Consider the following 14,241-nt stretch of genomic DNA (forward strand, 5'->3'; position numbering starts at 1 on the left):
TGGTACTGAAAAGGCATATTAAATGAGGACTTTTTATACAACATGAGCAGTATACAGATACCTGTCAGAAGTAATACTAAGCAGTAAGTGTCGTTTTCTAAGCATCATTTTGGAAGGTGCCTTTTGTGATGTGCCTGTCAGAGAAGAACAAGGTTCAAGGATATTATTAAAGTTGTTAGAAGTTTTAAGTAAAAGGTGCAAGGTGCTGCACAAAATGTTGAATTATACATGGCTTTTGCACAGTGAGCACGTACAATCCCTCTCCTTTTGCTTCCTTCCTGAGCAAATTATACCCCTCTTGTAAGACTCTCACCCCAGTGTCTTAGAAGCCAAGCTTTCCTTATCAGTTGCTGCCTCTGTTGTCCACACACAGCATGATGACTTAAAATAGAGGGATGTCAGTTCTTCTCAATGTGGGATTGATGGTTGGGATATGCAGGAGCTGGTGATTCATGGTTTTGCAGAATTCCTTATTTCTGTTTTCTAGGAACCCTCCTCAAATATAAGCAAAAAGGTATGTGTGTCTGTACACTGAGGGTTTGAATGGATTCTCTGTTGGCTCTTGGCCATTCAGTTGAAGATCAAAGAAATACATGAGAAGCTTGTGGCAAGGGGCTTATTCTCCATGCTCTGAGGGCAAGATGAGAATTCTCAGGGACTAGGTGCTGTAGGCTTCATGGGACATGCATCAATGTTGCTTACTATTTAATTCCAGTTCTTTGTTCTGGCACAGGATGATCTTATATTTCCTTATGGTTGGATTTGGGTTATGTGATTTTATCCAGTGAGTTGTGAATCAAGTCATATGTCCATTTTCAGATTGGAACATATGCTGACCAAACTGCAACCTCAGTCACAATAAATATCCCTCCCGACTTTGTCTCACTTCCACCTCATGCAGCAGCCACCTTCTCTTCTTCCTTCCACTCATCTTCCCCTCCAGCCCACCTCTCAGTCTGGATAGGATCTCACTTCGTGGCAGAGGATGACCTCATACTTGTGAAAATCCTTCTGCCTCAGGATCTTAAGTATTAAGATTGCAGGCAAGAGCCTTGACACATGGTTTAAAACTGGCATCTCCCCAGAGCCTTTGTTCTGTTTGTTGTTGTCATTGGCAGAATTGAAGATAATGATTGCTCTCTATGCTAAAGCAGAGACCTGAATCAGAACCCCTGCGGACCTCAGTGGACTTATAGGGTGATGAATTGGGATTTGATATTATTGGCATTTTTCTTGCTGAAAAGCATATTAGTCTACTTGTTAAACCATTCCTGGAGCAGAAACTCACTGAACCAATCATTAAATCATTAGGGTCTATGTCAAGGGTTACAAATACAAATGCCAGTGCCCTTGAAACCATACTGAATGAAAGGAGACAGGCAGGCATGTATCTGCATATTAAAAAAAATACAGAGGAACTCTGAAGCCCGGACTGCAACTCCACACAGCTGACCAAGAGGTAAGTGGTCAGCCAGTGGGCACCCCACTCTCAAGGCCCTTGGTACCCAGGCAAAACCCAGGGCCCCTCCCCCACCTGCCTCAGCTTCACTAGCCAGCCAGCAGCAAAGCAAAGGATACAGTCAATAAGACAAAAAGGCAGCCTATTGAATGGGAAAAGATCTTTACCAACCTCACATCAGACAGAGGACTGATCTCCAAAATATATAAATAACCCAAGAAATTAGACATCAAATATCAAATAATCCTATTAAAAATGGGGGTACAGATCTAAACATAGAATTCTCAACAGAAGAATTTCAAATGGCTGAAAGACACTTAAGGAAATGTTCAACATCCTTCGTCATCAGGGAGATGCAAATTGAAATGACTCTGAGATACCATCTTACACCTGTCAGAATGGCAAAGATCATAAACATCAAAAATATCTTATGCTGGAGAGGATGTGGAGTAAGGGGAACACTTCCATTGCTGATGGGAATGCAAACTTGTATAACCACTCTGGAAATCAGTATGGCAGTTTCTTAGAGAATTGGGAATACCACTCTTGGGCATATACCCAAAGGATGCGCAACCATACTACAATGACATATGTTCAACTATGTTTATAGCAGCATTATTCATAATAGCCAGAACCTGAAAACAACCTAGATGCCCCTCAACTAAAGAATGGATAAAAAAAATGTGGTACACTTACAAAATGGAGTGCTACTCAGTGGTAAAAAACAATGACATCTTGAAATTTGCATGTGAATGGATGGAGCTAGGAAAAAACCATCCAGAATGAGGTAACCCAGACCCAGAAAGATGAGCATGATATGTACCCACTCATAGGTGAATACTAGCTGTAAAGCAAACAATAAGGAACTTATAGTGCACGACCCCAGAGAAGCCAAGTAACAAAAAATGAGAACTCTAAGAGAAACATGCATAGATCCTCCTGGGAAGGGAAAATAGACAAGATCTCCTGAGAAAATTGAGAGTCTGGAGGTGGAAAAGAAGGGAAGGTGAAAGGGGAGAAGGGGTGGAGGGAGGAGAACTAGGGGCAACGGGATGGTGGAGGTGGGGCAAGGGCAGAAATAGGGAACAAGGAAAGAGAGATCTTGATTGAGGGAGCCATTATGGGGCTAGGGATAAACCTAGCACTAGAGAAATTCCCAGGAATCCTCAAGGATGACCCCAGCTGAGACCCTAAGCAGTAGTGGAGATGGTGCCTGAACTGGACTTGCCCTGTAGTCAGATTGATGACTATCTTAAATGTCATCATAGAACCTTCATCTAGCAACTGATGGGAGCAAATACAGATAACCACAGTGGAGCACTGGGTTCCCAAAGTCTAGTCAAAGAGAGGGAGCAGTGAGAATACGAGCAAAGAGGGGATATTCATTGAAACAACTTACTTGAGCTAATGGGAGCCTTCCAGCTTCGGCCTGACAGTGAGGGAACCAGCATATGACCAAACTAGGTCCTCTGAATGTATGTGACAGTTGTGTGGCTGGGGCAGACTGCGGAGCCACTGGCAGTGAGACCAGGATTTATCCCTACTGCTTGTTCTGGCTTTTTAGAACCCATTCTCTCTGGAAGGAGATCTTGCTCAGCCTAGATGTAGCGAGGAGGGCCTTGGTCCTGCCTCTAAGCAATGCGCTAGACTTTGTTGAGACACCATGGGAAGCCTTATCCTTTCTGAGAAGTGTTTGGGGGTAGGATGTGGTTGGGAGGGGGGAAGCAGGAGGTGGTGAGGGAGTGGGAAATGGATTTGGCATGTGAAATGTAGTTTTTTTTTTTTTTAAAGAAAATAACTTAAAATAAAAAAGAATAAGCACATATTCCTTACAAAGACATATATTCTGGGTTTTCACATTTTAGTGTGTCCTCTGATCTCTCTTTTGTAGTGACAGCCCCAGTAGCAAGGTCTCTACTTGATATACAGCAGGGGTCAAGCATGATGCCCAATGACTGTTGACCCTTGCTCTCTGTGTGCTGGGACACTTCAGACCACACAAACCCTATCTAAAGGAGGCAATGGCTTTTCTTTATCCCAAGGTGACCTTGACTTGCAGGACTGTGAGTACAGAACACACAGTTTTCATTTTTCCCGGGAGAACCTGAAGTTTAGATTTTATGTGAAATGTTTTGAATTTAAATATTCTCGGGAACAACAAAACATACCATAAGCCTGGTAGTGTGTGACTTTGACCCCAGCCTAGTGCCTCACAGCCTTTGATCAGCAATCTGCCGGCAACAATGATAGTTTTTGTTTTTGTTTTTCCCCTTTATTAAAGAGGTTACATCTTAGGAACAGGGTAAACCTCAGTTGGCAATATAATGAGACAGAATTGAAGCAAAACACTAGCAAAGATCTGTTGATTTCTCCTTAGATGTTCAGAACCTTGCCAGTTGTAATGAGCGAGACTGAGGAACATGAAAGAAACTCTGACTTATAGAACTGATCTCATTGGGCAAATCTGGCAAAAGCTACAGTATGATGTCTAAGAAACAAACTGAGAAACAATTTCAATAGAATCAATTACATGACAGACTTAAATGAAGACAGGTTTATAATAAAGAGCTTCCTTTTCCATTAGTTAGGATTCTCCAAAGGAGGAATTGCTGGGATATCCGTATGGAATGTATGCACCCTGTATGTGTGTCTGTCTGTCCATCTGACTGTCTGTCTACATCTGTGTGAAATAGGGATGGACTGACGTGATGGTGGAGACTGTGAGGTTCTGTGGTCTGCCGTCGACAGGTTAGAAATGCAGGCAAGCTGGAGACACAGCTCATGACCCAAGAGCTGCAGAGTGGACGGTAGAATCCAATCCTGAAGGTCTGAGAACTAGAAGCCCCGAGGGTTGGAGAGAATCTCAGTTTACCTAGTGGGACAGAGAGTGAATTCAACCATTCTCCACCTTTTTCTTCTACTCAGGTGCTCAGTAGACCAGGTGACTTCCGCTCACAGCTAGGAAGGGGTCTTAGTTAGGGACACTAAAAATGAGTTGGGGAGGAAAGTGTTTATTTGGTTTATGTAGTTCACATCACTCTCCATCCCCAGATGGAGGTCAGGACCAGAGCTCGGACAAGGAAGGAGGCTGTAGATTGCTTGCTTTGACACGCATCTTGTCACCTTCAAGTGGAGTTTGCTCTGTTTGTATCATATTAGTTGCCTCTCAATCACTCAACTTTCTGTGTAATTCCCCTTTCTCACATCCCCACAAAGCTGTGCCACCCTCACTTTCTCCTTCCTGCCTCTGCTAACACTATAGCACTTAGTGCACAGGTTAGCTATGAAATACATATCCCTGGATCACTTCGAGGGTGGTGGGTTTAACTAGGCCATCCATCACTCAGAGATCTGAGGAAACATCATTTCTCAGGTTGCTTCTCCAGGTCTAATCCGAAGACATTCACATAGGAATCAAAGTGAAGCAGGTGTCCTTCTGTGCTGGGACACAAGCTAGAGTCACTGGGGAGGAGGGAGACCCAACTGAGAAAATACCTCTATAAGATCAAACACTATAACTGGGTGGTGGTGGCACACACCTTTAATCCCAGCACTTGGGAGGCAGGGCAGGTAGATCTCTGTGAGTTTGAGGCCAGTCTTGTCTGCAAAGCCAGTTCCAGCAGCCTCCAAAGCTACAGAGAAACCCTGTCCTGAAAAACCAACCAACCAACCAACCAACCAACCAACCAACCAACCAACCAACCAACCAACCAACCAAAACAACAGTTCAAACAGTTAGCAAGCCTCTAGGGCATTTTCTTAATTAATGATTGATGGAGAGGACCCAGCCCATTGTGGGTGGAGTCATCCCTGGGTTGGTGGTCCTGGGTTCTATAAGAAAGCAGGCTGAGCAAACCATGAGGAGCCAGGCATCAAGCAGCATTCCTCCATGGCCTTTGAAGAAGCTGCCTCCAGGTTCCTTCCATTATCTGGAGAAGATTAACTACGTTTCAGATTTATTCCTACTGTCTACATTGGCTCCTCATTTGCCTTCTCTCCTTTTCCTCATCCCTCATCTTAGAAGCATCGTTGGCTGGCACATCTTCCAACATGTTGCCAGAGAAACATTTCAGCCTCACTTGTCTGATGGAATCCCATGAGCGACCACAAAAATATAAAGACTCAAAATTACCATTGACAGCGGTGCAATTCTTAAATAATGGAATGAAAAGCTTCGCCCAGGGCAGAGCATTCGGATCCATTGTGCTAGCCAGGTGCCAGAGCTGTCCAAGGCAGCATTTGCTTTTGTCAGAAGCAAAAATAAGGTAAAACACATGGGAGAAATTTCTAGAAGGGAGAAATTAGTGGAAAATTAGGATGCAAACAGCATGTCCCGAGGATTGAAAGCAGTTTAGGCAAATGAAGCAATCGGTAAATATTGTTTGTTACATTGATAAATAGGGTTTGGCAGCCATCCAAGGTTTGCTTTTAGTTTGAAGCCAAAAGTACCTTTTTATTTGACAAGGTAATTTTATGTGTTGCTACAGAATGAATATTTGTGCCCCTCAATTTATGTGTTGAAATCTAATCTCCTATATAATGACATTAGAAGATAAGGCCTTCAGAAATTGATTAGGCCATTGGGAGAAGCTTTTATGAATGGGAATAGGGACTTTCTAAGGGGATCAAGAAACCAGAATTTTCCCTTTTTTTCATGTGAATACGGAGTTATATGCTTCCATCTAGGAACCGGAGAGATGCCGTTTCTTGGACTTTCTGTGTCCAGAACTGAGCATCTGACGTCATGTCTGTTCCCCATCCACTCTCAGAAAGCTGCTATGGAAGCTGAAATTGACAAGACTGGGCTAGCAGATGTGTGTTTCAAAATGGGCAGGTGGTAATGATGTGGAAGGAAAGACATCTGAGGAACATTCCAGTCTAGGGATGTGGCCCTGTGGGAATCAGTTTCTACTTTTTCTGACAGGAGGGATGTGATCAGAGTTCAGACACAGAAGGCTGGAGAGTTTTCTTTTATGCACGCTGCTTTCCTGATATTCTCCTCATGTTACATGTGAAATCATGGTCAGGGCTTGGGAGGAAGAATGGTGGACCTGTCACTGAAAACCGAACTCCTTAACATTTTAAAATGTGTTCTCTATGACCTACTATGTACCAGGCAAATTTTTGGTGTCCTAGGAGAAAGGGGAAAAATGTTAAGAAATGATTCTATTGCTCAGGAACCTTGCGTTTAATTCTTTTGGGTTACTTTGCTAGTTACCTGTGTTCGTGGGGGTTAATTTTTAAACTCCTAGGTTAAGGGATACATAGAGGAGGTGGATGGGTATTGACATTACAGGCTGGGTACGAAATATGTGAAATGGACAATAATGACTTTTAGGTGCCTTACATTTCTAGAATATATGTACCTTGTTGGGTCTGTTGCCCTCCAAGGAGCCTAGAGTATGAGAACTGGGAAGGGCAGATGATCCCTTCTGTCTTTGAGAAGACCAGGCTATATTAGTTCCTACTTTTGAGTCAAATGCTGAGACAAGAGAAAGCTGTTGACTAGAAACAAAATTCTGACTCAGAGAAGGGTGACTCTTATTGTTTTTTAACAACAATGGCAACACAGTAGCAGCTAATATTAACTCAGGCGTAATTTCCCATGCTTTAAACATTCAGTTTTATTATTCATATTTTGATGTGGGATTCTTTTCTGTACCATTGGTTAATAAAGAACTGCTTTGAGCCTATAGCAGAGCAGGGCAAAACAGAGGTAGGCGGATAAAACTACACTGAATGCTGGGAGAAAGAAGGCAGAGTCAGAGGAAAAGCCATGTAGCCCCACCGGAGACAGATACCAGATGGAACTTTAGCCACAGCCATGGGTTAAATTAAGATGTAAGAGTTAGCCAATAAGAAGTTAGATCTAATAGGCCAAGCAGTGATTTAAATAATATGGTTTCTATGTGATTATTTCGGGGCTGAGTAGTCAGGAACCAACCAAACAAACAAGCACCCCTCCTTACAACAATTTTTTATGCATTAAGATGGGGTTTTATGTAGACCTTGCTGTCCTCAAACTCGTTATGCAGCTAAGGATTACCTTAAACTCTTGATTCTACCTTCACCTCTGAGTGCTGAAATTTATAGCTGGTTCAAGTGGTGCAGGGGATTGAACCCTAGTCTAGACATGCTAGGCAAATATTCTACCAACTGAGCTACATTCCTAACCACCAACCTCTTTTGATCCACAGGATCGGGCTACGAGGATGTTACTATGATCATGCTTTCCCAAAAGAGAAATCCGCAGCACAGAGATGCTGGAAGTGTGTTCACAGTTACAGAGCTAAGTCTGTGGCAGAACCAGTGGTGAAGCAGGGCAGCATGACCTCAAATCCTATATCTGGGCAATAGCTACCTCCAGACCCACTCCTACCTGAAGTGAGAAACAGATCTCACAGCTGTAGTTAACTACAGTCATACTTTCTGCCTGATATCTGATCAGAGAGAGCCTGACAGGTATAACTCAAAACAAGCAAACATAACAAAAACCCTACAAAGCAAAACAATCAACAGACCACCTCTTACAGAGTTCCAGCCACATAATATTGAAATTGAAGATTTGAGGTTGAGACCAGGGAAAGATCACATGCTCAAGTATTTCTTTAGAGTGAAAAAGAAAAAAATGTTATAATTCCCACTTATGTGGTATTTGCCACCTCCAGGTAGTTTTCCTTATTGTTTTTGACACTTTCCATCATTCAAGATTTAAGGAATAATAAAGATTACAGTAATTAATACTAATTATAAGTAGAAATGATGCAAAAAATCAGCCCACATTAAAATAAAATTTTAAAGTACGTATGAATCTATGATGTGTTGACCAAGAGAAAGAGTTGTTATTGGATAAAAATATGGATTATATCAATTAAAAGGTCACATGAACTTACCAGGAAGCTGACTAAGTTCCCCTCTCATCAGATAAGAATCACGCAGCATATCTGACAGCTGCTAGAAGGAATACTGACACATGCTCTTCCTGATGCATTCTAAACTTCTTCATCAATTACTTTTACAACTATACAATTAGAAATGTATGCTCTAATTGCACAGAAATACTGGCAAAATGTTGAAACTTCTCATAAGCTCAGCACAATGGGCACATTAATGGTTGTTTCCAGTTTCATTGTTCAATGTTATGTGTTTAATTAAAAACAAGTTGCTACACGTTGAACTCTTGAAATGCTAATTCAAATAATATTTATTGAACACCCACTGTGTGCTCAGCTAGGGTTGTGAGAGAAATGTAGCTAGAATATGGCTATCAAAGGAATTCCTCTCTTTGAAATCTTAAGCTCTTGTATTTGCATTGTACGGAGAGGTAGAACCAGTGTGATATAAATACAGATGGAAGTAGCTATGCAAGCGAGGATTTATTTGAGGAATTGGCTCATGCAATTAAGAAAGCCAATAAGTTCTATTTTGGATTTTCTAAAAGCTGGAGACCCAAGATACTGGTAGCACTGATTAGCACAGGTTCAAAAGTCTGAGAACCCTGAGCCAGTGCTGCAGCTATTGGTCCAAGGACAAAGGCTTGAGAACCCAAAGGGAATGAATGGTAGTTTAAGTCCTGGAGGCAAATGTTGCAGAACTTGGATTTTTGATGTCAAAGGACAGAAGTGTGCATTTTAGCTCAGAGAGAGAGAGAGAAAGAGAGAGAGAGAGAGAGAGAGAGAGAGAGAGAGAGAGAGAGAGAGAGGAGAAGGAAGAAGTAGTTGCTGTTCTGCCTTTTATATTTTATCCAGGCTTCCAGCCAATTCAGTGGTGTCCCACACGTGGAAAGTGAATCTTCTTTCTCAGTCTACAAACCTCCATGTTGTTTCTTTCTGGACATACTCAGATCCACCAGAAAAGAATGCCATATTAATTCCCCAGTATGCTGATTAGTCTCCTTCAACTTTATACAACCTAGCATCACTTGGGAAGAGGGAACCTCAACCGTAGAATGGCCCCCATCATATTATCTTTTATATGGGGTATTTTTTTTTAAATTAATGATTGATGTAGAAGAGTTCAGTCTATGTGAGCGGTGCTACCATGGGCAGAGAGTCCTAGGTTGTATAAGAAAGCAAGATGAACAAGCCATCAGAGAGCAAGGCAACAAGCAATGTTCTCCATAGTTTTACTTCAATTCTTGCATCCAGTTTCTTGCCTTGAGGTCCAGCTCTGGTTTGCTTCCATGATGGACTGCAGGCTTTAAGATGATATAATCCCTTTCCTCTCCAAGTTCCCTTCGCCCAGTGTTCTATCATAGTAGAGGAGAACTAAACTAGAAATTGGTACCAGAGAGTGGGTGTTGCTGTGATGCACCTGACAATGAGGCTGTTATTCCTCCGGCTGTTTGTGGATATAAGTGTTGGGCAGGGAGTGTTCCCCATGCAAGTATTACAGCTTTGACCCTGGGGGTTGTTGTTGTTGGGGGTTGTTGGTGTTTCCCCTGCTTTTGTAGGGTAAAAGGCAGGGAAAAATACCCTGATCCTGACTTAACCCGAAGATCAGGGTCAAGGAAAAGCATCTGAGCCTGACTTGGTCCAAGATGGAGGCCAAGGATTTGAAATCCCACCAATCCCTGAGCTTGCTCCAGAGTCAGGTCACAGAATCCCACCAATCCCTGAGCATGAAATCCCACCAATCCCTGAGCTTGCTCCAGAGTCAGGCCACAGAATCCCACCAAGCCTTGAGCATGAAATCCCACCAATCCCTGAGCATGAAATCCCACCAATCACTGAGCTTCCCCTAGAATTAGACAACAAAACCCCACTAATCCTAAACCACCCTGGAAAACTCCACCCCCTCCCCCACCGGCAAGAAAAAAAGCCCTATATTAGCCCTATATTCCGTTCAGTTTGCTGCGGCTTTTCACTGTAGCAGAGGCAGTCATATTCTTGTTTCCCTCCCAATAAATCTCTCGGGTGGGATTTGTTGTGTAGTGTGATATTCTGCCAGAGCAGAGTCCAGCTGTAACACTTTCCCTTGAGCAGAACAGAGTGGAACTGTAATACTTTGACTTTTCCCTGCCAAACTGAGCTGTAACATTTGCGTGCGTGTGTGTGTGTGTGTGTGTGTGTCCCCAGCAGAGCAGAGTTGTTACCATTCCCCAGCGCAGAACTGTGACATTTCTGCAGGAAAAGAGCTGCATCACTTACAAGGCTTTCGGTTGGTTTTGTGCTATTCCTTGGCTTCCGACTGCCAGGATACCTTCCCATCTGAGCTGCAATGCTTATAGCTCCAATGGGAAGGGTGGGAAGGTTTCTCCAATGCAAGTGTTATAGCTCTGAAAGGAAGGGTATACTGGCAGTTGGGAGCCATGGAATACCACAAAGTCACACCACACAACAAACCTCACACAAGAAGATTACTGGGAGGGAAGAACCCATGAAGGTGACTCTCTCTGCTCCAGCAAGAAGCAGCAGAGAAGTGAATGGAAGATGGGGTTAATATAGCATTCCTTGGGGGGGGGGTGGAGTTTTCCATGGTAGAGCTTTCCAGGGTGGGGATTGGTGTGTTTTCAAGTTCAGAGCTTGAACTTTTTACTTTTTAGGGTGGGGGCTGGGGCTGACTGTTAGGGCCATCAGAATGTTCTGTGGGTGGGCCCTGTTAGTTGGAGGTCCTCAAGGGCAGAGGTGGCCACTTGAGTGCCTGGGGGATCTTATGGTGGAAGGAAGGTGTAGAAGAAGTCATTGAATAATGCTTAATGAGTTGTAGGAGCTAGGCAACTCAACAACTCATTTCTCAACAAGAAATCTGAGAAGACAAAGGAGGCTTCACTTGTGAAGTTTCATAGGGAGGTTTGAAAGTTCCTCAAGGACTATCAGGTCATTCTGGCAAGATTTTGAATTAAGAATCAATGGCTTATGGTCAGACAGTACTGAAAAATGAGCTACAATTTATAAGAGATTGGTACTACTGAAACCTTTGATTTACTGGGATAATTGGTGCTGATTAGCTGGAGCTAAAAGTAAACTGTGTTTAGTATGAGACCAGCACCATTAAGGCAGTATCTTCTAGGAAGGATCAGCACACAGAAGTTCTGGTCCAGAGGTGACCAAGGCTACATCTCTAGATGGTAGCCAGACTTGGTAATGTGTAAGAGTTTCCAACATGGTTTTTGTTTCAGTTGTATGAAAGTAACAAGATTGAAGGGGCTGTGGAGAGCAGTTGAGACTTAGTACAGTGAGAGGCCAGGAGAGACCACTGGTAAAGGTGCATCCCTAGCTGCAGTAGAAACTCTAGAATATGAGAGATGCCAGGGCTGTGGGATGTTGACCAAGGATATGTAGAGTGAAGCTGCGTTGAACATACAAGACAAGCTGCATGTGTATTGAATGGCAGAACCAAAAAAGCAGGACTGCCTAAATCCACTTGAGTCCAGAAGATTATGAGTGAGTCCCGGATGTCAGGCACTGTACTATTTACATTGCTAGATTTTGGTTTTGCTTTGATCTAACTACAAATGAGCTCAAGTTCTTCACTTTTGAAATTAAAAAGTATATAATTTGGTTTTGATTTTACAAGATTCCACAGTTGAACTTTTTAAAAAGGAGACATTGAACTTTTTTCTTTTTCAGAGACAGAGAGATAGAGAGATAGATAGATAGGTAGATAGATAGATAGATAGATAGATAGATAGATAGATAGAGAGGGGGGCTCTGTTTTATAGCTCTATCTGTTCTAGAACTCACTATATATACCGTGCTGGTATTGAACTCACAGAGATCTGCCTCTGTCTGTGGGCATGTCTTTAGGTATTTTTTTAATGATTGGTGTAGATAGGATTCTGTCTGATATGGGTGGTAGTACCTTTGACCAGGTAGTCCAGGGCTGTATAAAAAAGAAAGTCTTGGAGGGCTGGAGAGATGGCTCAGAGGTTAAGAGCACTGCCTGCTCTTCCAAAGGTCCTGAGTTCAATTCCCAGCAACCACATGGTGGCTCACAACCATCTGTAATGAGGTCTGGTGCCCTCTTCTGGCCTGCAGGCATACACACAGACAGAATATTGTATACATAATAAATAAATAATTAAAAAAAAAAGCCGGGCGGTGGTGGCGCACGCCTTTAATCCCAGCACTCGGGAGGCAGAGGCAGGTGAATCTCTGTGAGTTCGAGACCAGCCTGGTGTACAGAGCTAGTTCCAGGACAGACTCCAAAACCACAGAGAAACCCTGTCTCGAATAACCAAAAAAAAAAAAAAAAAAAAAAAAAAAGAAAAAGAAAGTCTTGGAGAGAAAGCCAGAGAGAAAACATGGTCTCTGTTTCAGTTCTTGGGTCCAGGTCCCTTCCTTGAGCTCATCTTCTTGGCTTCTCATATTGATGGATTGTGACCTGAGTATTGTAAGATGAAATAATTTATCCAAATTGTTCTGGGTCGTAGTGTTTGTCACAACAGCAGAAAACCAAACTAGGACACCGAGATTCTCCTAAATCCTGTCAAGTTGACACCTAAAGTTGACCATGACAGTGATGAAAAATGGCAGTTGACTCCAGTGAATCTGGGACGATTAATTTATTCCTGTAGGATAATGTTTCAAAGTTTTCAAGGGCCTTTCACATTGACTACTTACCTTGATTATTTTAACTCCAGATGAACTAGAAAAAGTGAAGCAACTGAATGGTGGTCCAGTCCACACATGAGCTTTGAGCTTCTGGCTTTTAGTATACAGTTCTCAGCATGGCAGGACCCCTTTCTGCTCAGTTTCTTCTGGGGTAGGTGTATGGGTCCTGGCCTGCATTGTGAGCAGTGTTTGGCTGTTATTTACATCTGGTACCACGGACTACGTTGACAAGATGGTGCTGTGTGTGGTTGGGGTTATGATTCAGGGGACCTCCTCCAAAGCTTATGTTAAAAATATAGCCAGGTTTTTATTCTTAAATTTGCATGACTTCTATTTATGAATGGATATAAAGATATCCATTGGAGCTAAGTTGTGTCTGTATAAAATTTGTGTATTGAATTGCTAAGCCCTATTTCTCAGATTATAAGTATTTGGAGATGGGATTCTTATAGTGTAAATTAAAATCAGGCCATGAGTGTCGGGTGCACCCTTATTCAATATGACATACTGTTTCTTCCAGGCAAGTGACAAAGTCAAAGCCAAATTGAAAATCATACAACTTTTGGGTCATTTGTGATTTTCCTGTAGTTTGAAAAGAAGACTTTCCTTTCTGTTAAAAAAAATGTTTTACTTTTAAAAGAGAAAAGAGGCCTGGTATAGTGGCACATGTCTTTAATCCCTTCACAGCACTCAGGGGGCAGAAGCAGGCAGATCCCTTTAAGTCTGAGGTCAGTCTTTATTCCACAAATAAAGACATGAGGGGAGAGAGAGAGAAAGAGAGAGGGGGAGGAAGAGGGAGAGAGAGAGAGAGAGAGAGAGAGAGAGAGAGAGAGAGAGAGAGAGCAGTCAACTAATCTGAGTGTCTCAGTTCTGAAGAAACTAAGGTTTAAGGTAGTAGGGCAGCTTCCCATGGATTCCCATGATTCCTCATGGAAAAGGAGCTGAATCAGCAGCTCCAACTGTGACTATCGTCTCCTATCACTGACACTCAGTGAGGAGGCAGATGTAGTGGAATATTTCAAACACAATGGCTCAACATGTCACCGCAAAGCTTCTCTAGGAAGAAAGCAAATGAGAAAATGCAGTGGGGTTAGTCTATCTTCTAGACGTATGAACAAAGGCTCTGGGGTTCAGCAGGCAGCTGGTTCGCCCTCCCGGTCAGCTGTAGTCAGTCTTAGGGGTCCTAGGAAGTAAACTGTCACTCCTTGGGGGGTTGGCAGGGGTGCT

The sequence above is a fragment of the Chionomys nivalis genome, chromosome 8 (genome assembly GCF_950005125.1).
Source record: "Chionomys nivalis chromosome 8, mChiNiv1.1, whole genome shotgun sequence".
In the NCBI taxonomy this organism is placed as follows: Eukaryota; Metazoa; Chordata; class Mammalia; order Rodentia; family Cricetidae; genus Chionomys; species Chionomys nivalis.